At 44.6% G+C, this 26,947-nt stretch overlaps 1 protein-coding gene and 1 pseudogene across 1 annotated transcript in view; both read left to right on the top strand.

Annotated features, from left to right (window-relative positions):
- Positions 1-26,947, top strand: part of BRINP1 (BMP/retinoic acid inducible neural specific 1) — a 582,603-nt gene that overhangs the window by 186,017 nt on the left and 369,639 nt on the right. Inside the window, exon 3 of the mRNA XM_016136926.2 lies at positions 17,005-17,103. The gene's annotated coding sequence lies outside the window, so the exon portion shown is untranslated. The remainder of the gene's footprint in view (positions 1-17,004; positions 17,104-26,947) is intronic.
- LOC118601004 lies at positions 19,331-19,449 on the top strand (annotated as a pseudogene).

Below are 26,947 nucleotides of genomic sequence, written 5' to 3' on the forward strand. Positions count from 1 at the left end.
GAGTCCTCTCCTTTTCAGATAAAAAAAAACCCCCAAACCTTAGTCCTTTGTAGGAGTCATTGTCCTCCACCTGCCCCCAGCACACAGCATGTTCAAATTCTACCCACAGCTTCAATGTCACCGGAATGCCTGCAGGTCATGTAACTATGGATGGACTCCAGTCTCTCGTGGGCTTAAGATGTAACTCAGGATGGCACAGTCTTTCTGAGAGTCTAACCAGCAGAAATATGAACAAGCTTCCCTTCTCGTCCATCTTTTCCATTTTGGGGTACAGTGTCATTACCGATGCTGTTATACATAGAAAGGGATGAGACCGTAGAGCAGACATGCTCAAAGTCTCATCTTGGGACCAGCAGCATCAGCATCATCTGAGAGCTTATTCAAAATGCAAATTCTCTGGCCTTACCCCGATCTGATTCAGATTCCCCTGGGCATGGGCTCAGGAATCTGTTTTCAAAAATTTTCAAGGTGATGCTTACAAATGCCTGTTTGAGATGCAGTTTTGTACAGGGTCTTTGACTCTGCACCTAAGGATCTTTAAAAAGCTCAGTTACTTAGCTCTAAACAAAATCCTGCTCCTCCTCTCACACGAGCGCTTAAGCAACCTCTCTGGGACCATGGACAGCGCCAGCATAATCCACACATCTTTAAACAGCGGGGGAGGGAACCTCAATTAGGCTAATTAAAATGTACAATCAAGTAGTTGTGAGAAAGATCTAAAAAAAAAAAATAGAAAAAAAAAAGAGAGGAAAAAGAAAACAAAACAATATGCCTTTGGTCAATCCATTACAGAGAGGACTGAGCCGCTGACCTTTTCATTCTGCCTGTGCTGTGTGCGCGGCAACTCTGTAACCTTTTCCAGCTGGAATAGAAAGTTCAATTAAGTTTGTTGGCTCAGAAATCTGCCCGTGTCCCGGAGAGCAGATTAGGCACTTAGGGGCTGCAATTATCCATCTGCTGCTTCTGCAGAACTGAAAAGAATGCACACGTGCTGTACCTATCTCTGGGCATATGCAGAGGCGGATATATGTGTATCTGTATGCATGTGCACTCACAGGGGCGACAGACAGGCAATGGCTGCAGCTGAGAAATTCGGTCGTTTCCAAATTTGGGTTCTTTATGCATTGCCGGTGATGATTCTAAGTTAGACAAGAGCCTGAGAGTTGGGACCTGCCCAGTTCTTGGCCACCACATTCATCTTCTTTTCCTTTCTTCCTACCTGGGTCTTCTAGCCAGCATTTTGGTCTTCAGCTGGATTTGACTGGAGAGCATGACCTTGGTCATGGGTAGGAGCATTTAAGGAAGCCACTTTCGATATTCAGGTGACTAAACATTGTTTGGGGAAGCAATATGTGTATAGTGGTTAAGAATTCCAGCTGTGAGGATTGAGTCTGAGCCTAGGGCAAGGAGAATGAGCTGTGTATACCTGAATAGGTTCCTTTAACTCTGAGCATCAGTTTACTGCTCTGTAAAATGGGATAATAAAGTGGTTGTGAAGATTCTGTAAGACAAGTATGTTTAGTTGTCGGTCACATAGTTTATATTTAATAAAGGGCAGCTGTGGTTTTAACGAAATCATGGAGAGTCACTCTGACATTAGTCTGTGGTTTTGGTGCCTGGGTCTTTAAATTTCCCCTCTGACACGTATGTCTCAGGTCTGGAAACTGAGTCGTCATATCCCTAGTGATAACATCCCTAGTGTATCACTCACTCTAGAACTATACCCTGTCTGTGCTCCTGTCAGAATCTAGAGTCTTCTGTAAATTTCACATCCACTCTAGCATGATCTAAAGGGTTATTCTTTAAAGACCAGGGAAGTGAGCTTTTAAAAGTGTAAATTAGAGCAAATCAGTCTCCCAGCTCCCAGCTCCCATCTCATCTCCCAGCATAAAGCTCTCCAGTGTCTTTATATCATATTTAAATAAAATCCAGACTCCTCACAGAGGCCTCTAAGGCCCAGTAGGGTCTGGTTATATCGTGACTTCATTTTGCCTTTCTTGGCTTCTGGCTGGCAATGCTTAGGATGCAACAGCTTCTTTTTCCGGGTCTTGAGTATATTCAGATCCTCTGGCCTCGGGACTTCGCATGGCCGTTCTGTCTGCCTGATGTGCTCTTCCCCTAGGCCATAATGTTGTGGGTTCTTTCTCCCCATTTAGGGCTCCTCCTTGGAAGGCCTTCCTAGGCGGCCCTTTCTGAATCGGTCCACATGGTCCCCCTTCCCTGCAGTTACACTCTTTACAGCCCCATGCTTTATCTTCTCCACAGTGTACTCGTTATTCACATGTTATGTATGTATTATCTACGTCCTGGCCACCAGATTGCAGACTTCATGAAAGGAGGGGCTTAGTTTGGTCTGTTTAACACTATATCACCAACACTAGGACAGTCCTTGATGTATAAAAAATAATCAGTTATGATCTGTTGAATTAATAAGTTAATGGATCCAAGTCTAGGGCCTGAGGCCCTTCTTTGATGATTTTCATTGGGCCTTCGATTGTTCTTTGCTTCTGCATCATCTTTCTTGGCTCCAAAACCCAATGATCAAGGCATGCCAACCCTTTTTGTTCAACTGCCCCAATCCCTTCTGCCTCACTAGTTTATTTCCACTTATCTGTCATTATTGTTTCTGGATGCCCTGTTTTATGTGATAGCTTTAACTTCACCTCTCTTCCATATACGTGTCTGTATGCCAAGCACAAGATCAACTCCGTTTGGCACGTCTGGAACAAAATTCTTAATGAAGTCTAAAATACTTCCAATACTTACGGAGGTGAGATTTGCTTCCTGTCTGCTCCTGCAGCCTCAGCTTCTGCCATGCTGCCTGGGGTACTGAATATGTAAATGAAAAATGGCCGGACCATGCATGACAGTAGAACATCAGGAAGCCAAATTAACTGCAGCAGTGGGCCCCAAATAGTCAGGATTTTATCAATCACTACCAGCTTCCTTAATTTTTGCCTCTTTCTAAGTCAAGACCCACAAGAGAAAGCCAACTGTGGTCCTCAAAGAGATCACCTAGGGTGCCCATCTCCAGCTTCCCCTGCTGACAGCTCCGGTCAGCGCACACCTGAAGCCATCTCTTTTTTCCACTCTAAACCTTTCCTACTCTCCTGTCTGCCTTCGAGTCTCTGTTAAACACAAGTGATATAAATGATTCCTTTGCCATAGTAAGTTCTGAATAAACACACTCTGTTTCTTCTCACTTGGGTTGTCTCCATTTATTTCTACATGTATGTTCTGGTTATCTATAGCGTCAAAGCCAATTGTCCCCAAACGTAATAGCTTAAAATACATACGTTATTTTCTTCATAGGTTTGGAGGAAGGAATCAGGAAGGGCTCAGCTTCTAGTTTCTCTCTGATATACACGGTGTTATCTGGGGAGCTGGGTCTGGAGGCTTCTCTTCCAGCGTGATTTCTTCTTGATCCTGAGTGGGGCACATCTGACACTTTGCTGTGCTTCAGCTCCTTTTCCCCTTCATGGGGTCTCATCCTTTAGGGTCCCAACATGTGACATGCTCATTACAGCCGCACGTTTTTGCATGGAAGCTGGCTCTCTGTCACAGCCACCATCTTTAAATGGTCAGATCAATCACAGGTCACTCAGATTCCAGGGGACGAAGAACATCATGTCGTGGACGAGGGGGTGGGAGAGTGGCAAGATCATATTATAGAAGGGCCTGTGGCATGGGAGAAATTTTCATGGCCATTTTTAAAAATTCAATCCACATTTTCCCTTCCTTTCTGTCCTCCTGCCGTGCTGGCTTTATTTTCTTGTCACAGATGTATGATGTTTCTTGTGTGCCCAAGGTTCACGATCTTTGCAAACACTGTTACCCCCGCTTGGATTGCCTTCCTTCCTGATCCCTTTCTAGTTAAATTTGACTTACACTATAAATTTTAGCTACAATGACACTTCCTCTTCTCTTCTCAGGGTAAATATTTCTTGATACCCCAACTCAAAACCTACACATAGAAACTAAATCAGATCTCTGCCATTTTCTTCCATCATAGCGTTTGTCAAAGTTCGGATTTATATTCTTGTACTATCTTTGAATTAATCTCCATCTTGCCCCTATGTTCCCCTGACACGGATCTGGGTGTAGTGGTCACTATTTTACCCCCAGTGCCAAATGTAGCTTCTGACACATAGTAGGTTCTTAATACATTTTTGTGAAATAAATCAATGCATTTATTTAAAGTTTTCCACCCCCTAATAAGAGCCTGATGTTTGAACTTGCAGGTAGGGTCTTGCACCCATTAAAAACGTCAGTTCATGTGCAATTTATTCTTGATTATGACATTAAAATGCGAAAATCTTTTACCAGTCATTATTTTCACTCAGCCCCTAGTGAATAGCATTATCAGTAGCCTGATAAGGGTTGCTAAAGGCCTCAGTTCAACCTGTGGAGGTGAAAATAACCTTGAATTTGGTGTCAGGCAGACCTGGGTTTGAACTTCTACCTTTATAACTAATTGCGTGAATTTAGGGATTCGTTTAACATTTTTGATCCTCCTAATTTCTACATTTGTAAAGTAGAGATAATAATCTGTGCTTATAGACTCTTCTTAAAGATTATGCTCGGCAATAAGCCCAATGTTTAACCGAATAATCACCTCAGTAGTCTAAAGTTTATACAACAATTAGAAATGCAAGCTTCGGTATAACAGCTTACATTTCTTGATATCATCTATGCCACTGGATGCAGTAATTTTTTCTTAATCCTTGGTATTCTAGCTTTACTCTGATCTAAACGTGCTTTTTAAGGTAATTAGAAAATAATTATTTGACTTTTAAAAAGTTCAAATTGATTTCTCTTAAAATCAGCATAATTGATTAATTGACTCTCTTGGAAGAAAAATAGAAAATTTTGTCCTGCACATTTATTCTGATTGTTAATGTATTCATTGACTTGCTTTTTTAATCACTGGATGAAACAACAGATTTAAAAAAATTACTTTTGAAGGGAGTGCCCTTATTTGAGGAAAATAGAATATATTTGAGGAAGTAACTGCTATTTAGGAAAACTAAGTTGTTCGTGTTAGAAAGTTAATTTTTTACAAAATCTTCCAGCACTGGTGATTTAAGTCGTATCCTACTCCACAGAGAGGAGCTTTCCGTATGTGCCAGGAGCCTGACTTTCATGACCTGTGCGTGCATCCCCATTTTAAAAATGAAGAGGCTGAGGGCCAGGGGAAAACATGGCACATCCGGTAAATAGTGCAGCAGGAATCCAGATCCAGTTTCGTGTTAGCACGAGCAGGCACTTTTCTCCTCTGAATCTTTCCCCGCCTGTTCCAGCCATGAAGAGATAGGCAAAGCAATAGAGAGCTATCACAGCAGGAAATTAATTTCAAGTTGCCTTACTCATTGCTGTCAGACTCCAAAGCCCCGACATGGATTAGCGGCCTGTCCACTTCCTCCCCTGAGAGGAACCACCAGTCATGCTCGTGCGTGACCAGGGTGGCACCCCCAGAGCCTCTGCCAGTCCCGCCATCAGACAGGACGTGTCTGGGAAGAAGAATTTGCAGCCGACTGTTCTGCCATTCAGGTCTCCATCTGTGTCAATTGAGTAATTTATGGATGCCTTTTTTTCCTGCACTGCAAAGGAGATGCACAGGACCTTTGGAAATAATTCAGTCTCTTTCAAGGGAACACATTTGGGGAAATTATTGTTAATGCATCTGAGTAAGAGGTGCTCAACCCCAACAAATATTTCATGCAATTATAGCAAAGATGAGACAGTGACAACCAGTGACCATCAATCATTCCCCAGATCAATAATGACCATGGAACATGCAATCAAACCTAATCAACACCCGGTGATTAAGGAGCAGGGCCTCTCTTCTTTGCTCTCAGGGTCATTGTCCCTTGAAAGGATTGGCTCAGTGTCCTCGAGGCATCACATAATACAGAAACAAACATAAAAATATGGGCTTTAGCATCCAGCAGATCTGGGGCAGCTCCTATAAATACTTGCTTCTCAGTCTTGGACAAAATTATATAGTAATAGTGATTAGCGCTTACCTCACACTGGTTTTGGATGCCATACAGTACGGAAAGCATTTCATCTATATTATCTCATTTAACTCTATATGCATGAGGTTTGCATCATATACCTTCTCTACAGTGAGAAAAATGAGTCTCAGAGAGATGGGTTGGCTTGCTCAAAGTTACATCACAGCAAGTGACAGCTGCGACTAAAATCCAGTCCTGCCTGACCAAAGCTTTAGTAATTTGCAAATCGACCCCACAATAACATTATGTGGGGAGCTTTTAAAAATAATCAGTGGCCGGGCCCCACCTACCCTGTAATGCCTGAATCGTCATCTTTGAGGGTGAGGAATAGGCATGTGTTGATAAGTAACAGCAGACATACGAAAAAGTGAACAAATGGAGTGTAGCACAGTGTATTTTCACAAAGTAAACATACCGTGTATACAGAACAAAGTCAGTCCCCACCCCAGAGTCTCTCTGTGTCCTTTTCTGGTCACTGCTGTCCTGTTCTGCCCAAGAATGATGCCCATCCTGATAAAGCAGAGATTCGTTTTTCCTGTTTTTGACCTTTACATCAATGGAATTGTATAGCCGCCATACTCGCGTGTATATTCTTTGCGTTACATTTGTAAGACTCATCGATATTGTGGAGGATAGTGATGTTTTCTCCATTTTTGTAGCTGTTGAGTATTCCATCGTTTGACTATACCACAATGCATTTAGCCAAACTCCTGTCGATGGGCATCTTTCCCATCCTAGGGTATCACAGATGCTTCTGCTAACAGTCTGGCTTACATCTTTTGGGTAGCAAAAGTGTGTGCCTTTCTGGTGAATATCTCTCTAAGAGTGGAAGTGCTAGGTCATAGAGTTTGCACGTGTTCAGCTCCAGTAGATCCAGGCCTGCATTTCTTTAAAAGTTCCCCAGTGATCTGACATACGGTGAAGGAGGAGAAAGCCTGCATAACCCTGTCTCTTATTCAGAGCTTGATTGTTCTTCCTTTCTGGAACAACGATAAAATCATAATAGAGTTCTAGGTAGAATACTTTAACTAACATCTTACTAAAGGCAACCTCTCTCTTTCTCCCTCCAGTCCTCTGTCCCATTCCCCTGAATCAAGGCGTTCTCACTTTTCAATGTCTAAGCTTCAAAGACTGGCTGGTCCTGGGAGAGGAAAGAGCCCTGAACACTTGTGCCTCTTATTCTTGGAAACGGGAAGATTTTGTCATTGCAAGGAAGAGAATAATGTAATAGTGTAATTTTGGGCACCAAACCTCTTAGTCACCGAAGACCCATGAAAGGAACCGATGGCGTCAGGAATGACAGTAAGCGCACAAAACACACAGCACACAGCCCAGCGCTTGATAAATGGGCCTGTCGTTACGATTATGATTATTACTATTATCAGGAGCAGCAACAGCAAGGAAGTAAAAATATACCGGTGCTGCGGGTTTGTCATGAAACAGATCTGTTCTGTCATTTCCGAATACTCACAGTGCATTCCGTGGGCCAGACAGCGTGTGGCACAGCGAATTCAGGGAGGAAGAAGCCGGGCTGTCTTCAGGACACTCACTGCGTGTCCTATGTGGTGGGAGTTGGGACACTTAAAGAAGTGGATGTTTCGGAGGAAGCTCATCCCTGCTGTTGTAAGAACGCAGGGAAGCAGATACTTGCCGGGGATGGGCCAAGTGCTTTACTTCCTGCATGAAGAAATCTACACAGAGACCTCCTTCTCAGAAACTGTGTACTTTAGTTGGGGTGGCTTTGGTCTCAAATGAGAGAGAATAGCTCAATTTGGCTCAAGAAGAAAAGGGTGGAAACCATTTTGGTTGGAAGATTTCACATGTACAGGAGCCTCAGCAAAACTGGACCACTGGGCTTTAGGCAGGGGAAGTGAGCAGCTCCAGCGATGGATGGGTCTGTCTGTTCCAGTCTCTTTGATCTGTTTGTATTTAGCTTTGGCTGGCTGTCTGTCTGTCTTTTTCCCTGTGTCTCTCTCATACTCTCTCTCCTGTCTCTTCGTCTTGCAGGTCCTCTTCATCTCTCTGTGCCTCTGCTCTTTCATCCTCTCTCCCTTCTGGACTCCTCTGCTTACTCAGAGTTTGCATAGGACTTTGGCTCACCATGGTCCTTAAACATCTCAACTCAGTCTCAGAGTGCCTGGGCTCCTGTGGCCCCTGCGTCTCTATAATTGTATTCTGTGTCTCTTCATTGAGGCTCCCCAGAGCATCTGAGTGGCTCTGTTAATCTTTTGTCCTAGCCACTTGAACCACAAGTTGCTCTCTGGTGTATGGAATGGTGTCCCTTGAGCTAGGGGCTTAACTCTGCTACAGTCAGCCATAGCTAGGAAAAGAGGGCTCCCTGATCTCATGCTCAAACTATTCAGCTACAATATGGGAAATTTTCTTTAAAGAATGTGTTGAGTGCAACAGGCAAAATCAAACATGGTAAGAAACCGCTTAAGCTTCCGAACCTTAACACCTGAAGTTTTCTTGGTGGGTGATCAGAGGCTCTTGGAGCAAGAAGTTTTGTCTTAGACCTCTTCGAATACTCAGCAACTGATTCATAAGGCTCAGCAGTACTTTTTGGAATAAATGAGTTCATTTCTCTGTACTCTATTTCATGCTCCAAGGCTTGGGGTTTTGCTCGTTCACTTACTGATTCAACAAGTATTTACCAAGCATCTGATTTGTGCCAGACACTCATTTATAGACTTGAGATTTGACAATGAATAAAATAGGCAAAAAACCTGCCTTTGTGGAGCGTAGTAATAAGTATTAGGAAGAAGAATAAAAGAAAGTGAGCGATAGGATGGTGCCAGGGAGAATACTTTAGATACGGTGGCCAGTGAAGTCTGGTTTGAAGAAGTAACACAGTAGTTAATTGCATAAAACAAGGGAACAAACTTTGCACAAGTCTAGGGAAAGATTTCTTTCCATTCGGAAGCAACAAGCAGCAAGTGCAAAGCCCTAAGGTGGCCATAAGCTCTGTAGGATTGTAAGACAGCAAGATGAGGGGTAGCCAGCTTCCAAGATGGCCCCAAATGATCTTTGCCTCAGGATATTTCTTCTCTTGTGTCTTCTCCTCCCACATTGATTTAGATCTGGTCTGTGTGACCAATAGAGCATGTCAGAGGTGATAGTGTGACTTCCAACAATAGGTCATAAGTGGCACTGAAAGTTCAGCCATGGCCTCTTGGGTCACCCACTCTGAGGTAGTCATCTACTCTGTGTAGACACACAGGAGCCCTGTAGAGTGGCTCATGTGGAGAAGAACTAAGCCATCACCAGTAGCCATCATTACCTTGCCAACCATGTGGTAAACCACCTTGCAAGTGGATGTCCAGTCCTGGTCAATCCTCCAGATGATAACGGCCTCAGCAGGCATCTTGGTTGCAACCACATGAGACCCTAAACCGGAATGGTCCAGCCAATCTGATTCCAAACCTCTGACCCACAGAAGCTATGAGATTTTATTACATCTTTACTGTTGTTTTAAGCCTCTAAATTTTGGGATAATTTGTTATACAGCAACAGATGATTACCATAGATAGCCAATGAGTCTAGAACAGACTGAGCGATGGGGGAATGCTATAGGTTAGGTCAGAGGGTGAGCACAAGGTGATTTCATATAAGACATTATAGTTTATGATAAGGAATTTGAGTTTATTCTGAATTTGATGGAAAACCAGTAAGGGGAGCAGGTTCAAAGGTGGGCCAATGCAGCATTTAGAGGTCAGTAAGAGGAAGAGGAGCCAGCTATGAAGGCTGAGTAGAAATGGCCAGGGAAGTAGGAGGAAAACCAGGGGAGTCCTTGAAGTCACAGGCAGAAAGTGCTTAAAGAAGCAAGGAGGGGACAACTGGACCAAATCCTGCTGAGTATTTTAGTAAGATAGTTCTGAGGGCCGGCCACTGACTTTGGCCTGATGGAGATTGTTGCTAACCTTGGGGATTAAAAACACGGCCTTACAGAGATGCTTATGAAGTTATCAACCCCAAAGTATGTTTTGCTGGTATTCCTCTTTCTTGTGCTATGATAAAATCTACGTGGTCAGTACCATTTGTCTGCATCTGCGAGGTTTACACAACGGCCTTCGCTTTGTGATTCTCCACTGTACATGGACCTGTCAACAGTGCCTGAGCGTTTCCCCATGGAGACTGATAGTCAGAACCCATCCGCATCGGCAGTTGAGAGTCCTAAGTACATGTTGGAAGTCAGAAGAGCTGGAGATGAGGGGGCTCCCTGGGGCTGGGCTGAGGTAATTAACCCTCACTCTGGCCTGCGGGCCACGGGGAGCCCTGGAAAGGTGTCCTGCAGGTATTTGACGTTTCTGCCTTGTTCTTTGTCAATCTGCCGGTCAGAAGACCAGAGAGTAATGGAGATAAGAAGAAGGGGATATTAACTAAAATTAAGAGGCTACCTGAAACTTACTGGATTTCATTAACTAATGTCACCATAATAAAAATAAAATTAAGAGGCTAAAAAGGTTTGAGGTCACACAGCTATCACTAAGGATGAAGAAAAGGTTTTGCTGAGACTTAGGGATCTATAAAAATCCAGGAAAGGGAATAAGGATGGTGTTGTCAGAGGATTTGTATGGTGAAGAATCATAGTTCATTCTGGATGAGACGGTTAAAAAGATTGGGCCTCTTGTAAATTCTTTGCCTTAGTTTCCCCACCTAGAAGCAAGTTTTATGCCAACATCTGGTGTTTGATCGCAGACTTCTCGGAAAGAGGCCAGGAGAACTCCTACTTCCTGCCTCGGCAAATAGCCAGCCATTCACTCCCAGAGAGAACGGCTGTTCGTGCAGGTGAACAAGGCAAACCTGGGGAGGAGGTTCAGGACGCCTCCTCCTTCTCTGTGGCTCTACGGCCTTTGCATCTCTTCTCTAGCACTTTGAGATAGGATCGTAGTGTAAGGTGTCAGCCCTTACACAGGGCCGGTGTGGGGAGAATATGAGATAATTAATAGCATTGTGTTAGCGTTTTTTACATTTCATTATACACAGGCTATAGATTGTTATTTGGCATTAGCCAGTGTTTGGGACTTACCTGTAACTGATTCTTACTAATTCACAAATACATAATCAGAGCAACTACCGTGTATAAGTTAGGGTCTTTTATCTTCCTTGGGCTCTTGATAGGGATTCACTAAATTGGCTGTAAAATTAGTAGCTGATAGCATTTTAATTTACTGCTACTCCAAGTATGTTGCATTTAACATCTTGAAGAAAATCATAATATAATTGGTAATAATAATTGTGATTATTTTATTAAATCGTTCAATGTATCGGTGCTATGATAAGCGCTTTACTTAGAGCTGAAAAGGTCTTCTGGAACTGTCTACTAGAGGCTACAAATCAACATTTATTTGATCATTTTTTCAACCTTAATAGGGTTTTAAAAGGCAGTGTAACTTAGCACGAGACACATTTAATAAAGTATAAAAATCGCAGTCCCCTGTTTCACAGAAGATTCATGGCACACACCTGCTGGAGGCCCAGAGCTAAGCTCCATCCTCCCATTTTGCAGATCGAGGATCTGACGCTCAGAGAAGTGATGTGGCTTACTTAACGTCATTTAGGTCTGTCTGGAGAGCTCTGGCTCTTTTAAGAAATGGCTTCGCCAGTGTAGCAGTCGTCAGATTGTCCCGTTCAGTCAATTAACCTGGTGCCTCCACCTTCAACTCAGCCATTCACCACAGGCTCAGCAAGGCCTCTCCCTCACAGCCATGACCTGCCATGACCCCCATCCAGCCCTTGCTGCCTCTTTCTGGAATGTCCCTCAAGCCTTGTGTCTTTTACATATTCTCTCCCCTGCTCTCATGCACATCACAGAGAACTGTCCCATCAGGCATAAACTCCTGGCATTTCCTCTCATGATCTCCTCCTCACCTCATTAGCCACTTAGTACCCTTTGTCTGGAAGACGAGCTTCTGGCATGGTGATTGAAGCAGTCAATTTAATTGGACGATTAGCAAAGGCCCTCATTGGAGAATAGGCTGAAGCAATAGTCCATTTTAAAGCATATTTCCTGCTCTCGATTCTTGCATATTTTCCACAGTTCCCAAACTCTAGGAATTTTAAATTGTTTTTGAACCACTCGTGTCTTCATTTGTTCATATCTCTGTCCAGATACTGCTTTTCAGAGAGGTTTTCTGTCTATCCTGTTTAATGTGGCCCTCTGTTACTTCCTGCCACCCTATAATATGATGGTGCACTGAATTTTGGCCTCAGATGTCACTCTAAAGGGGTTGTGGCAGACAGGCCGGAAGGCAGCCCCCAGGATCCTGCCTCCTAATCTTCACACCTTGGTGTAATTCCCTCCCGTTAAGTGTGGGCAGGACTCATGACATGTTTCTAACCAATGGAATATGGCAAAGTTAAGGAATGTGACTGTGATTATATTACATTGTGTAGACTCCACCTTGCCAGCAGACTTGTTCTCTCTGCATGGCTGGCATTGAAGAATCCATCTGCCATGAAGGAAGTATGTGCCCCGTTGAAGAAGTCCATTTGCTGAGGGACTGTGGGCAGCATGTGAGCAAGACAGTGAAGTTCTCGGACTTACAGCCACAAAGAAATAGATTTTCTCAACAAACTAAGTGACCTTGGAAGTCCACCCATTGTCCTTTGAGCCTCCAGATGAGAACTGAGCTTTGGCCTTTCAGAGAAAGCAGCTAAGTCTTATCCAGGCACTTGAACCACGGAAACGATGAGAAAATAAATGTGAGTTCTTTGAAGCTGCGGTTTGTGGCAATTTGTTGCAAAGCATAGAAAATGAATATGGCCTGTTTCGCCACTCCTTTACCTCGAGTTTGGCTGTGTGACTTACTTTGTCCCGTAGAACATGGCAGAAATGTCACTGCTGGCTCTGTGCATGAGCATTAAGAGGTCTCATGTGTTTCTTCTTGTTCTCTTGAATTTTTGTCATTATCATCTGAAGCATACGCCGAGCTAGCCCACTGGTTCCAGGAAGAGAATGAGAGCCCTTGGGGAATAGATAGTCCCCAGTGAAGTCCAGCCTGGATCGTCCATTTTTCAGTTGACTCACAGATACACAAGAAACAATGCCATTATTGTTGTAGGCCACTGAGTTTGGGTCAGTGTGATTCAGTGGTCCACTGAGCAGAACTAAGGCCGGAGTTCAGATTTTCTAATTCTTAGTGTGGTGAGTGTTCAGTAAAAAATAACCTAAACTAAACCGTGATATTTACATTGTCATAATACTTTGGGGTGTGGGGTTTTAATCTGAGGTTTCTAGATAGGAGTCATGCGGAGAGTTCTTTAAAACACTTAAAATTACATACTAAATTTTATTTTTTGTGCATTTTGTGGGAGAGACAGTCTGTAATAGCCTGATATTTTGAAAGAGATCTGTAATACGTCACCTGTTAAAGAATCACTGATACTTACAGAAACCACTTTCTCCCTTGTTAAGTCCAGGGGATGGTGTTGTTCACTTAAGAAATACAATTTCCAGCCTCAATTTATTTTCTCTTAATTATTTGCCTTAAAATTTTATAGATCGATTCTTGGTGGCTTTCGGACAAGGCACCATTTCTTTATACCCATGCATTTTCTTTATCAGTTAAAGGAGAGTGCCAATAAAGGCAATTGTAAAAAATCCCAACACCAAGACATATTAAGAATGCTAATTCCCTTACGTCATTTCAGTTCTCTGTCTCTGAAAGATATTACTCTCGTCTATGTGAGTATGACATGGTGATAGAAAGCATGGTGTTTTCAGTTACCAGGAATACAATATCAGGGAACCCAAAGGAGCATGGGGTGCAAATCCCCACTTTGTGCCCATTTCCTAGCTGTTCAGCCTTGCAAAAGTCACCCCACCTCTGTGCTTCAGTTTTCTTAAGCTCCACATTGGGACAATTGTATCCGTATTTACGGAGTTGCTATGAGAATTAAATGAGCTACCAGATCAGGCATGCTTGGCACATAGTAGGTTCTCAATAATGTTGAGGATTCGAATACTGTTACCCTTCCTGCAGTTTCTGCTCAACTTGTTCGACATGGGAAGAGCAACTTCTTTGTCTCGAAGTGACCACACAGGGAATAGAAACAGGTTGCTCATTGACCGTTCAGCCATGCTCCCCCCTTCCGGAGACAGGGGCTATGCAAGTACCAGTATTATTGTATTCTCCATCTGGCATTCTTTGACTTTGGAGTGTAATTAGCTATTGTAGTAATAAATATATTGAAGAAACAAGGATCTAGGATGATTTAACAGTAATAGTGGCAATTGGCATTTTTTTTTTTTTTGGCTTATTTTGTTGAAGATATAGATTTTTCCCCAAATATCAGACTTCAAGATCAGACAACTTTTCTTCACTCCCACCTCCCCAGGCTCAGCTGTCAGTCCGTCTCTTGTCCAGATTGTTCCAACACGTCCTAACTGGTCTCCCTACCTCTAGTCTTGCTCCCTTTTAATTCATTCTGTCCACCGATGCCAGAATGATCTTTCTAAAATACAAATCAGATTATGTTCCCTTCGAGGCCCTTCAGTGGCTTTTCAGTGACTTTAAGATGAAGGCCAGACTGTGTCATGCCGTGTCAGAGCCTTTCCGGGCTGTCTGTTGCCTCCTCTCTCACCACACTTCTCCTTATTCTCGGTACCTGCCAGATTAGATTTGATTTCATTCTTCCAGGCACTCTCAGTGGTGGGTGGTTGAGGGAGTTAGGCACGTTGTAGTTCTCCATTCCGCGTCTGGCCATTGGGAATTGCCATGGGAACGAATGATGCTCTGAGAGAACATGGCTTCAGGTCTGTTAGCCAAGGGGGCTTCTACTCCTCCAGCCCCGAACTGATCAGACTCACCGCCGCCATCCCGCGCCGAACCGAACAATGCGTGCCTTTGAAAGTGGGGAATCGCCTTTGTGGAAATTAGGGCGAGGAGGAGCAGAGCAGAACGTTTCTGGTGCTCTGAAGATTTCTTAGCTAGGCTACGAGAAGCAGCACAAATCGTAAAAGAAAGTAAATCGTAAGTTGGACTTGATGGAAACGACTGTTCTTCAAAATACACCAGTAAAAAAATAAGAAATAAAAAGGTGAGCCACGGAAAGGGAAATATCGGATCAAGAACTTGTATCTAGAGTGTATAAGGAACTTATGAAACTCATAAGAAAATAAACTAATTTAAAAAGCCAAAGCAGAGATGCGGGAACGCCAACAAAAACACGTGAAAAGAAGCTCCACGTCGTTAAAGAAATAGAAATTAAATCCACGTTTTACAAGTATTCAAATGGTGAGGGGAAAAAAAGGAATACTAGTAAGGATAGGAGGTGGAGAAACGGGTTCTTACAGTGTTTCTGAGACCGCGAAATAGCGCAGCCACTTTGGAGAACGCTGTGCCAGTTTCTTAGAAAGTTCAACATGCCCTTGTCATACGCGTTAGTTTTCTAGAGCTGCCATAACAGACCACCGCAGCCTGGGTGTCTTAAACCACAGCAAGTAACTGTCTTACAATTTAGAAACCAGAAGTCCAAGATTAAGGTGTCAGGTGGGCCTTGGGCCAGGGTCTCCACCCTTCCTTCTCCCCGAGGCACAAATCCAGGGTGGAGCCTGATTTACAGTCACGTGATGAGCCGCGTGTACTTCAGAGTTCCTCACTTGCACAGCCCTCCCAAGGCCCAGATTTTTTAAATTTCTACTTTGGCTTATTTTTGTTCAATAAGGCTCCTTCCCCCAGCCGAATAAGCCTTAGTTCCCACTCCTAGGATTCCCCACTGGCTGGGGGCCAGGATTCTGTTGGGAACATTTTCTGGGCTCACGGTGGGAAGCCAGGTGAAAACTAAAGGAGTGAGGCCAACCAGCACCATCCTCCTTGGCCCTCTCTCCCTTCTCTCAGGTCTTTTCTTCCATCTTTTATCCTTTCTCTCCTCCCTTCTTCCCTTCCATAACCGTCACAGGATGTCCAACCATTGAGAACATCAAGTTTTACCTCCGCATTTTGGAAACAAAGGAAGGCATTTGCTCAGTGGCCGAGTTAGGCTAGAACTTAGGTTTCCTGCCTTCCAGTTGGCAGAGCATTTTCTCATACTGTACCCTCCCTCCCGTCCTTCCTTATTTCTTTCTTCCTTTCCTCCCTCCTTCCTTTCCTTCCTTCTTCCTTTTTCCTCCCCTCCCTTCCTCCCTCCTTCCCTCTCTTCTTTCCTTGCTTCCTTCTACTCTTTTCCTAGAAATAAAAGAGTTTTGTCTTTTGTCTAAAATGAAGTCACTTCATGAAAGTGGCCAACAAGGGACAAAGAGCTGTCTAATTTTTTTTGGCGTCCTGCTCTGGGATTCAGTTGTTTTCACTGGCCTTTTGTGCTCTTAGTTTATGAAAAATCAATAGTTTAATATAGAAAAAAAGTCCCCTGGCTATCTATTTAGAGTCGTATTACCTTCATTGCAGGACGTTGGCTCTGCCTGCCTGCCTGCCAAGAATTTCTAAGGCAGATTGTTTTGTACAGTGTCGCCCCAGCTGTCTGGAGCCAATCCACCAGACGGAGTATGATAACAATAATAATAGCAGCAGCAAAACTCAGACACGTGTCCGGGGCTGAACATTTCTCAGAGATGTTTTGTGTATGATGGTACTCACATACATAGTCAACAATAAAGCTTTAACTAAATTGCTTCAAATTCATAATTACCCAAATAAGTAGGACAGACAGCATTATTATAACAGTAAGAGAAGCAGTGAGGTAGTGTCTACTGTATTTCCCACTGTTGAGATTAATTTTCTCCTTTTCGGCATACTTAAAAGAGAAATTATCCCCATTTTATAGATGAAGAAACTACAGCTTAAGGCATTTGTGTGACTTGCAAGAGTCACTGAGGAAAAATACAGCTGGACGGTAGCACCCTTTTATCTCGATAAAGTCCGTATTTCTTCTGCTTAACCTTAGGGTCTCTCGGCATCTGGGGACAGAACCCACGAGAGCCCTGACGATCTTCTAAACATCCATGTCTTGGACTTAACCTTTTCCCTCGTTCTTTCCCCAACTCTAGACAACAGAAGACTGGCTTAAGCAGTGTGGATCCTTGGATGAGAGGTGACAGATCCTTATGTTCCCCAGTGACCCGCGATCCATGCTGACTCGAGATGAGGTAGGACAGTGGGGTTCTTTCCTTAGGATTTTGGTTCTGAGAAACTCAGGGAGTGAACTAGTTGGTAGTGGCTTCCGGTGTTGGAAAGTCTTGCAGGCACTGTGGCCGGCACAGCCCTCATGGGTTATGCCCAGAAGGAGACAACAGAGCAAGCTTGGGGGCTGGAAGGGGAGAGAGGGGGAGCAAAAACGAGAAGAAAGGTTGTTTTGCACATGTGAGGGGAGGAGGAGAGTGGTAGCCAGCCCCCCAGCTTCTTGCTCCTTCCGAAACCTGTCTGCTTCATGCTCCTCTGAAACGTAGTGGTTTTTAGTCTTCCAAGATCCAAAAGACATGCGCTCGTTCAAAGTAACCTCCTCCCCTTACGTCCTGGTAAAAGAACCAGGTCCAAAGAGGTGACTCGGCGAGGTTTATGGAACGTGGTGGCTGCAGAACCAGGTGCACTCTGGGTCAGCTTCTCTGCCGCTGAGCCAGGGGTCAGCAGACCACAAGCTGCAGGCTGGGTCTGACCAGCCGCTTATTTTTGTAAAATTTTATTGGAACAAAGTCATATCTTTTCATTGACATATTGTCTATGGCTGCTTTCAGGGGAGAGTGACCAAGCTGAATAGTTACAATAAAGACCAGGTGGCCCCCAAAGCCTAAAATATTTACAATCTGTACTTTTATAGGAAAAGTTTGCCTAACTCTGCACTACACTCAAGAAATTCATAGTGTACTTGGACAGGACTCTGTCTGTAACTAAGGTCATGTAAAGGTTTTGTAGAGCTTGGCTCCGACTTCGGGAAACTGTGAAGAACCTTCATATTTTATGTTAAATATATTTGTTTAAAACTGTCAGGGTGCAACCACAGTTGACATCATCGTTATATATTAGAGACATTTAGTCAAACAATTGCCTTTGATTATATAGATCGTATTTACCTGTGTTTTGAACCTCCTATTTCCCCCTTGCCCCCAAGGTTCATGGACCCTCACATTTTTCAAAGGCTTCCGGGTTCTACCTGTCAGCTCCTATGAATAAAATGGCCTGGCTCATAACCACTTCAATGTCACCTTCTCCCTTTATTCTCTCTGCCCTATTGTTTCTAATAGCTTTATTGAGATATAATTTACTCATAAGCAAGCAGTTTAATGATTTTTAGTAAATTTACATAGTTGCGCAAGCGTCACCGTGATCACGTTTCCATCTAATTTTGAGGTGGCCGTCGGTCGTGTCTTTCCCAAGAGCTTCTCACCTTCCGAGATGTGTCCCTTGAGGGTAGTTGTGTGTGCTTTTATAGCTTTAGCAGCTCCCATTTGCCTGGTTACAAGGTTTAGACTTTATCTGCATTATTTCGTTGCATTCTCACAGGACTTGAATGTGGCAGGCACGATCGTTCACGATTCGCAGATGAGAAATGCTTTGTGTTTAATCATTCAACTGGTATTGACCGTGCAGCACATTTTTAGGCCATGTGAGAGGTTCATCAGCATGGCCACATCTTGAGAAGTTTGGGAAGAGATAAGTGATATTCATAGATAACAAGTAACTAAAATGAGTAATCTATGTCCTATGCTCTTTTAGGATTACAGTATTATGGTTAAATCTGGGTTAGAATCCTTGCTTTGCCTCCTATTAGCTGTGAAATATTGGCAATATATTTAGTTCCTTCAACTATAAAAACTGGACAGTAACAGATATATGATTACTGTGAAGAGGAAACTAATTAGTCCACGTAAAACACTTGGAGTGGTGCTCGGAACATAATAAATTGCGATAAACTAGAAAAAAGCATTCAATGACTAATAGCTTTTCTCTCAGCATGAACAAAGCCTTGAGAAAAATAAAAATTCTAAGTCAACGGGGAGAAGGGAATAGAGAGAGGGTACCCGATGCAGGGGCTGCGTTAGATTTCCTAGACTTGAAGTTACGGGACTTTTCCGTCCTGGGAAATTGAGGTGTTCAAGTAAATTTTGGTTAAAAAGTAAAGACAAGACAATTCTCCAGCCGACACCCAACTTAAGAAAGTGACACAGATAGGAAGTGCAGGTATCCTTGAAGGAAAAGGCTTGTAGGTGGCCCTGTCTTCTAAGCGGCCCTTGGCTTGTCAGAGGGAGGAAGAGACCAGCCGAGGGATCTAGGAAGGTTCCCTGGAAGAGGAGGCTTTTAAATGTGGTCTTGGATCATACGTAGGGTTGTTCTTATGCAGAGATGAGGGGCATTTCAGAAGGTGAAATAGTGGGTGTAGTCTATGGCCCTGCCACCCTGGACAAGGCCGATCTCATCTGATCTCGGAAGCTAAGCAGGGTCGGGCCTGGTTAGTACTTGGATGGAAGACCACGTAGGAAGACCAGGTACTGTAGGCATTTAAAAATGTGTGTGTGTGTGTGTGTGTGTGTGTGTACGTATGTTACATATACTGGGTATAAAGGGGAAAAATTGGGACACTACAAAGGCAGTCTGAGTAAGAGCAAATTCATTTTTGGTTGACTAATAATATTAATAATAACATGTATTATTTCGTGTCATAAACTTTATATTATCTCATCTGTTACAGTAATACTGTAAGATAAATACTATCTTGGTTTTATAGATGAGGGAATTGAAGTTAAAAGAGATTTAGTAATTTGTTCAAGGTCACATTGCTGGGATACCAAGACCTTTTGGATTTGTGCTTAAAACCTATGACCTCTGTTTCTTCATGAAGAGCTAAGATGGGACTTCTGTTTGGCAAAGTGGGCTGGGGCTGGGCAGACGACCACTCTGAACCCTGGGTAGAGGAGTTTGCGTAATGCAAATGTTGCTTTGACCGCTTGGTGAAGAAGCTCAGTCATCCGTGTTTTAGGCAAGTCGACTCACTTCTCCGAATGTGTCATTTCCTCATCCACAAAAGGGGGTTTGGAGTAACCGCCTTTAAGTCTAAATACGAGGGTTAAAGGGAATAACCCATGTGCAATCTCACATGGTGCTGTCTGTAGAAAGTACACAAGAAAAGACAACTAGCATCGTTGTATACATTTCCTCAGGCTGCCCTAACAATTTAAAACAGCAGGAATGGATTCTCGCACAGTTCCAGAAACTGGAAGTCCATAATCCAGATGCCAGCAGGGTTGTGCTCCCTTCAAAGGCTTTAGAGGAGAGCCCTTCCCTGCCTCCTTTTGGCTTCCGGTGGTCACTGGCAGCCCTTGGTGCTCCTTGGCCTGAGCGTGCATCTCTCCAGTCTCCGCCTTTGTCTTCAGTGATGTTCTCCCTTTGCATCTGTCTGTCTGCATATGACATTCTCGCCTCTGCGTACGTGTCCAAATTTCCCTCTTCTTACAAGGGATACCAGTGATTAGGTTTGGTCTCACCCTAATCTAGTATGACCGCCTCTTAACTGGATACAAATAAGATCACATTCTGAGGTCTGGATGGGCGTGAACTTTGAGATGGGGAGGGGCACTATTCAGCCCTGTACAATCATCATCATCATCATCATTATATAAGAAGTGCAGAGTGCCTGGTAAAATTCTGGCATAGCATAACTGCTCAATAAAAGGTAGCCTGAAATAATAACAATAGCAGCAACAATAATGATAATGATAAATCAGATAACGTGTGTAGGGTATCTAGTATCATGCTTAGCACGTAATAGGATTGTTCTCTTCTTCCCCAAAGGCCCTCGCACAGACAGGTAGGTACACGCAGCAGGGTGTTCAATCAACATTGTTGAGCAAACAGCACATCTTAGCTTCTTAGAAAAAAGCCCCACTATTTGTCTCCAAGAAATTGTCGTCGGAGGTGGCATGGAGCTGCCGGTGGGGCTGTCACCGGCGAACAGGAGCTGCAGTGGCCGATGGGAGGGCTCCCTGCTGCAGGCGCTGACGGCCCCTCGTAATGAGACAGAGTGAGAAATGAGCTCCGTCTGTGGGGCTGCAGTTTAATCCTTCCTGAGCCCACAGGGTCTCAGCACGGCGACACCAGCCGTCTTCAGATTCCTTTCCGGACAAAGCACAAGCTGCTTTTGGTTTGATGGTGCACAAGGTACCCTCAGGACCTGGCCTGGCCCTCAGCACGGTTTCCGGGACCACAAAGCGGAGAGGAAAGTGGGGAGGCCTGGATTCCAAGCCTGGCTCTGAATCCGGGATCTGAATGCTGGGCGCTAGTTCCTCTCCATCTGTGGCCCTCAGTCTTCTCTTCTGTGAAGTGGGCATGACATGCATAGCACACTGGGCTATCTTAAGGATTAGTGAGACAATGGTCTGAGGAGACCTTTATAACCTACAGAAAAGTAAACATGGCGTCTCTGTAGCAGACCTCCCCCCGCCCCGCCCCCCAGGTCTAAGCTCTTCCTCTCGCCCAGCAGCTCTCTGTGCCGATGCAGACTGCTTGTCCTCTGTTCATCAAGTCACATACTTAACGGAAACATTTGAAACTGATTTGACTCGATATTCGTGGGCAAAGACAAGGTCAAAAGTTACTTCCCTAGGGGTTTCTTCCCAATTGGGACCAAAACCTTAAGCAAGATGAATTCATTCATTCATTCATTCATTCATCTATACATTTATTCATTTATTGTTAGATCCATTATCCATTTAACTATTATTTATTGGGCATTTGCTCTGTGCCAGTCATTTTCTAGGTATGAAGGTGAATTCAGCAAGGACTCTGTTTTCGTGGCTCAGGAGGAAGTGCGTGGACAGAGATCACCAGGGCAGGGGCCTTGGTTTCCCATCTAAGAGACGAGACAACTAGTCGGTTGTTCTTAATTGCCTCCCTAGCAATCTTAGAAACAGCTGAACTATGGGAAAGACGACTAAACTGGGATTCATGGGGCAAATTCCAGTCGTGCTCCTAACTCTGTCACCCACGCAGAAAGGCCCGAAGTCCCTTCCACTCTGCAAGCGTCAGTCTCCCATTGTATACGGGACGAGACAGGGCGAAATAATCCCCAAGATCTGTGAAGCTATAGAGACCTTCACCTCATGAGGTCACTCAACTCCTTCCTTGTCTGGGGGCCAGTGGCATAGCAACTGCAGCCGAGCAAGGATTCAGAGGAAGACGTCAGACGAAGGCGCAGGAACGGAGCTTCCGGAAGTCTTTGTCAGTTGTCAGTGGGCATTTTCCTGGGATACTCGGAAACCTGCTGTGGCTGGTGGTCTCTGTCTTCTAGTCTCGCAGGCTGAGCATGGATAAGTCAGAGGCAGAGACCCCGATGCCTCCTGTAACAGATGGAGTGATCCTACCACATCTCTGTATCCTAAGCCAGGTAGTGTGATTGTGTGGGAGGCATGCTGGGACCTCAGGAGCCTGGGTGGGTGGGGCTCGGGGCCTGGGCAGCGGGGAGGGCAAGGTCTGGCTGACTCAGACTTTCAGGAGAGGAGGTTTTGTGGTGGTCATTCCACCACTGGCTTGTCTTTCGTTCTGGCCGCTTTTGGTAGCCAAGGGCGCCCAGTCCAATGGTGGAGCAGTAGGCTTTGCAAGGTGGGTGCCGTGGGTGGGTGAAGCTACACAGCCGTCCCTCTGTACAGCAGTCCCCCAGCCAGTGTGTGCAGACTTCCAGTGTGAATCTCAAGGAACCGCAGGGATTCTGGAGACTTTCCCTCCCTGTGTGCTCCCTGGCACATTAATTCTTTGAACTGTCTCAGCGTAATTTACTGGTTAAGAACATAGGACCTAACCTGCCTGCATCGAATTTGCCTCTTCTCCTTTCCAGCTGTGTGAGCTTTGGCAAATGGCTTAACCTCTCTATGCCTTAGTATCTTCATCTACAAAATTATAATAATTCACTCAGTTTGTTAAGGTCATTAAAGGAGTTGATGCTCAGAAAGCACTTAGAATAGTGAATGGCATCTGCGGCATAGGAAGCAACCAGAAAGCATAAATTCTGTATAAGTGGGAAGAGAAAAATACTGTTACTAATACTAACAACAGCAATAAAAACTCCCTCTCGGAGCTTCCCGGGGCACAGCAGCCAGGTCAGAGGTTTGAAAAGTAGTTTTACGGCACAGAAACTTGATGAACTTTCTTTAACCCAGTGTTTTCGCAAGTTAGAATCTTTTTCTCCTTATATAACATCCATGAACCCTTCAGCAAATGTTCTAGCCCAGCCCACTCATTTTAAGACAACCCGAAGCCCAGAAGAGTGAAGGGGTTGCCAACGGTGATCGCATTCAACTTTCGCTTGAAGATCCAGGGCAGGGCTGGCATGAGAGTGTCTCTCAGGTTGAGGCAGGTGAAGGCCAGGACTGGTTGAACCACGAGTGTACACGGGAGGGCCCAGGAGAGGGGTGGCCCTACACTGCCTAGAGGAGGGAGGCCTCCTCCTGCCTGGTGGATTCAGGAGGGCTTCCTAGAGGAGGTCCTCTTGAACCTGAGATCTGAAGGACCAAGGGCGTTGGGGTTGGAGGGGTGGAATTGACAGCAAGGTGTACTCTTGGAGCGATAGAAGTTCAATGTGGCTGGAACACTGAGTGCCAAGACAGAGGCACCTAAATCTTGACCGGGTCTCGGAAGAAGATGACCAGCGCCCCAAGCATAGCAAAGCAGCGAGCTCATAGAATAACCTGAGTGGCACCTCTGAACCTCTACAAGCTCCACTTTCCTCCTGTATGCTTTCTCCAAATGCCATGTCCTGATTTTAGGTCTCTAATTTCGTGGAAGCCTCTCTGTAATGTTTTCAAGGTGTCCGCATGTATTTAACTTTCGCCCACTCTGCAGCCTTCAGGCACTGAAGTCTGAATCCTGACCTGAGCTCAGTCAGACACTCATCTGGGTAAACAAAACAAAACGCTGATTGGATGTCTACATCCGGGATCCTTTTCTCTTTGCTCTTCCTGCTTTGTGATATCCGTTTTTTTTCCCAAGTACACTTTAAAACAGATGTGATGAGCGGAGCCACTGAGTAGAAGAGGCTGAATGGATGGCCAGGGAGATTAGATTAGAGAAAGAACCGTCTATGTTACTTTTAAGGTTAATGTGGGCAGACAAAAGAGGCTTAGTCTGGAAAATTAGGTTAACAATAAGGAGATGGAAGAGGGATGCATATTAATGGGGACAGGTGGAGAGTTGCAAAGGACATTGGAAGAAGAGGAGGCAGAGGAGAAGAGCTGGGAGGATTGGATGGAGGTCCTACGGGAGAGAGGTCTGCTTCCAGGCTGGCTGGAATGAGAGCTGCTCCTGGAGCGTCCTCACCGCCACCCGAAGGTCTTCTCAGAAGCCACTTTGAGGGGAAATGGAAGGAGCTTTGCCTTTAGCCCCCTCCTAGGTCGGCCCACACCATCGCTCACCTGGCCTCCTGGCCTCTAGGTTATCTCCCTTCCTCTGCTGTGTTCCCTCGCATCTATCCCCACGATGCAACCAGAGGACCATTTACAACACAGATTGGACTGTACCACACCTTGGATGGAAAAAGAGGCTTCCCACTGTCGATAACTGAAATCTAAGTTCCCTTAGTTGGGCAGCAGGGATTCTTTACAACCTGCCCTCCAGCCGCCTCATCTCTCTTTTATCCCATGACACCTGTCTCTGGCCACAGACATACCTGTTTCCTGAGCGTTTTGTGTCGTTCAATGCTTCGGCAGTTCTAAAAATCCTATCTCTCCACGTGATTGCTATTGTGGGTTGAATGTGTCTCTCAAAAAGACATGCCGAAGTCCTAATCCCCTGTCTTTGTGAATGCAACTTTATTTAGAAATAGGGTTTTTACAGATGTAATCAAGATGATGTCATGCTGGAGTAGGGTGGGGCCTTGATCCCAGGGGCCAGTTTCCTTATAAGGAGAGAGAAGAGAGCACCCATACTCACAAGGAAGAGAGCCATGGGGTGATGAAGGCAGAGATTGACTGGAGTGATGTCACTACAAGCTGAGGGACACCAAGAACTGCCGCCATCCACCAGAAAAGGAAGGAAGGGTCAACGACAGATTTTTCCTGAGAGCCTCTGAACAGGGCATGACCCTGCTGACAGCTTGATTTTAAGGCTCTGGCCTCCAGAACCGTGAGAGAATAAATTTCTGTAGTTTGAAGCTACCTGGTTTGTGCTACTCAGTGCCAGAAGCCCTAGAAAAAAAACAAAGAGAGTTGCTTTCCTGTTTTGTTTGCTTGGTGAACTGCTGTCATTTTTTGCCTACTCTGTGTTTCTTCTAACTCTGATGAGGACACCTGATTTCCCTTTTTGAAGGTAGCCCTTCCCCCCTGCATGTGCTCTGTTTTGGCCAGAGAGTGGACTCTCGACCTGCTAGGCCATTCACACACTCCCTGAAAGTCTGAATCTTACGCAGAGCGGTGCTCGCTGGATAAATGGCTGGAGCTCAGCTCTCTGTGTGACGTGGCCCTGATGAGACTTTCCCATTTGTTCCTCCTCCTTGTGTACCTGGAACAGCACCTGCTTCCTCCTTTCCAAGGCCAGGAATCAATCCTATATCCTTCTAATAACTTTTCCTGTTTTTGCTTTGTTGTTTTGTTTTTGGTCTCTTCTTGAGTTAGCTGGAACTGAATCCTGCCATTTGCAATCGGAGAAAGCTGACGTAGTGCGGGCCCAAGCTCAGGGTCTTTCTTCCCGTTATGTAGGTGGGCTTTTCTGTCACTCAGTCACCTTGCACGCACACCTCCACTGCAGCGCTCAGTGGGGTCCGTGTGTGATACCTTCAGAGACGAGAACAGGTCTCTCTCTCTGTATCAGGAATGTTGCTGAAATTAGAGACAATCAATGTGTTGAATGGCCAAAGGAAAAACTCCAGCCTGGGATTCCTCCCTCGTGCTGTATGTGTTTTTGGTGCTATGAGATGGCAAATTGATGTATTTAATGACATCTCCCATGACAGCCCAGGACATCTTTCATGGCTTCCGTGAGACCAGAGCTAATATGCTCCAAAGCCAGGGTGAAGGGAGTCAGGCTCCTGGGGGGCAAAATTTAAGGAGGTGCTTCCTTTCATCATCAGGGTCATGCAAATGGCAAATGCCGTCCCTAAAAGTTAGTGCTTCATTAAATTTTGTACTTTGGTCCTGGCCAAAATACGCTCTCTGCTTAATTAAATTATCTAATATCTCAGTGCTTCAGTATCCAGTCCACAAGCCCCTCAGCCTAATAACCTTCCATTTCTTTAAGTAAAGGACAGACATGTGACAAGATGCAGTGAGTGCAGTAGAACAGTACTCTAGACTAATTGGCAGGAGGAGTGGGTCTTCTTTCTGAGCTTCCATAGAATAGTTATGTGATTTTACTGACATAAGTCTTCTGTGAGTCCATTCCATCATCTCTACAATGGGGGTAACGATAAGACTGGCTATTATTGTTATGTTATATTGTGAAAATTAAGTAATATATTTAAAGTGGTTAAACAGTTCCTAGCTCATGGTAAGTGTAAAATAAACATTAGCTGTTATTGCCATCATTAGTTGGGCTAGATGGTTCTGAGTTAATCTATTTTCTGTCTTTATGAAGTACGGGTAATAATATTCATGCACAAAACTTATAGGATTGTTTTATAGCTCCCATTTTTAAAAAAGAGTGGGAAAGTGAAAAGTATTACATCTTTGCCAATGGAGATGGATGATCTGTGATCTAAGCGTGTGGGTTCAAACACTAGAGAAAGCCCAACTTCGACACATTTGTCTTATGATCCTGAGCAAGTCGGACTAACTTGCCAAGACTCCATTCAGTCGTCTTTAAACTAGAAATACTAGTAGTTCCTACCTTACAGGGCTTTAAATGGGATTAAAGACGCAAGCATTTTGCATAGGTTCTAACGCAACAGGCAGTGATTGATGAAACATCGCTGGTACCGTCGTCGTCGCTGCCGAAGTTTCTGTTAAAGTGAGGGTTAAAATGGCAGTTGCCTGCGACTTCGGAAGATGATTTATGGAAGCTAATGGTTCTCTTCAG

This window comes from Rousettus aegyptiacus, unplaced genomic scaffold (assembly GCF_014176215.1).
Source record: "Rousettus aegyptiacus isolate mRouAeg1 unplaced genomic scaffold, mRouAeg1.p scaffold_m13_p_3, whole genome shotgun sequence".
Lineage (NCBI taxonomy): Eukaryota > Metazoa > Chordata > Mammalia > Chiroptera > Pteropodidae > Rousettus > Rousettus aegyptiacus.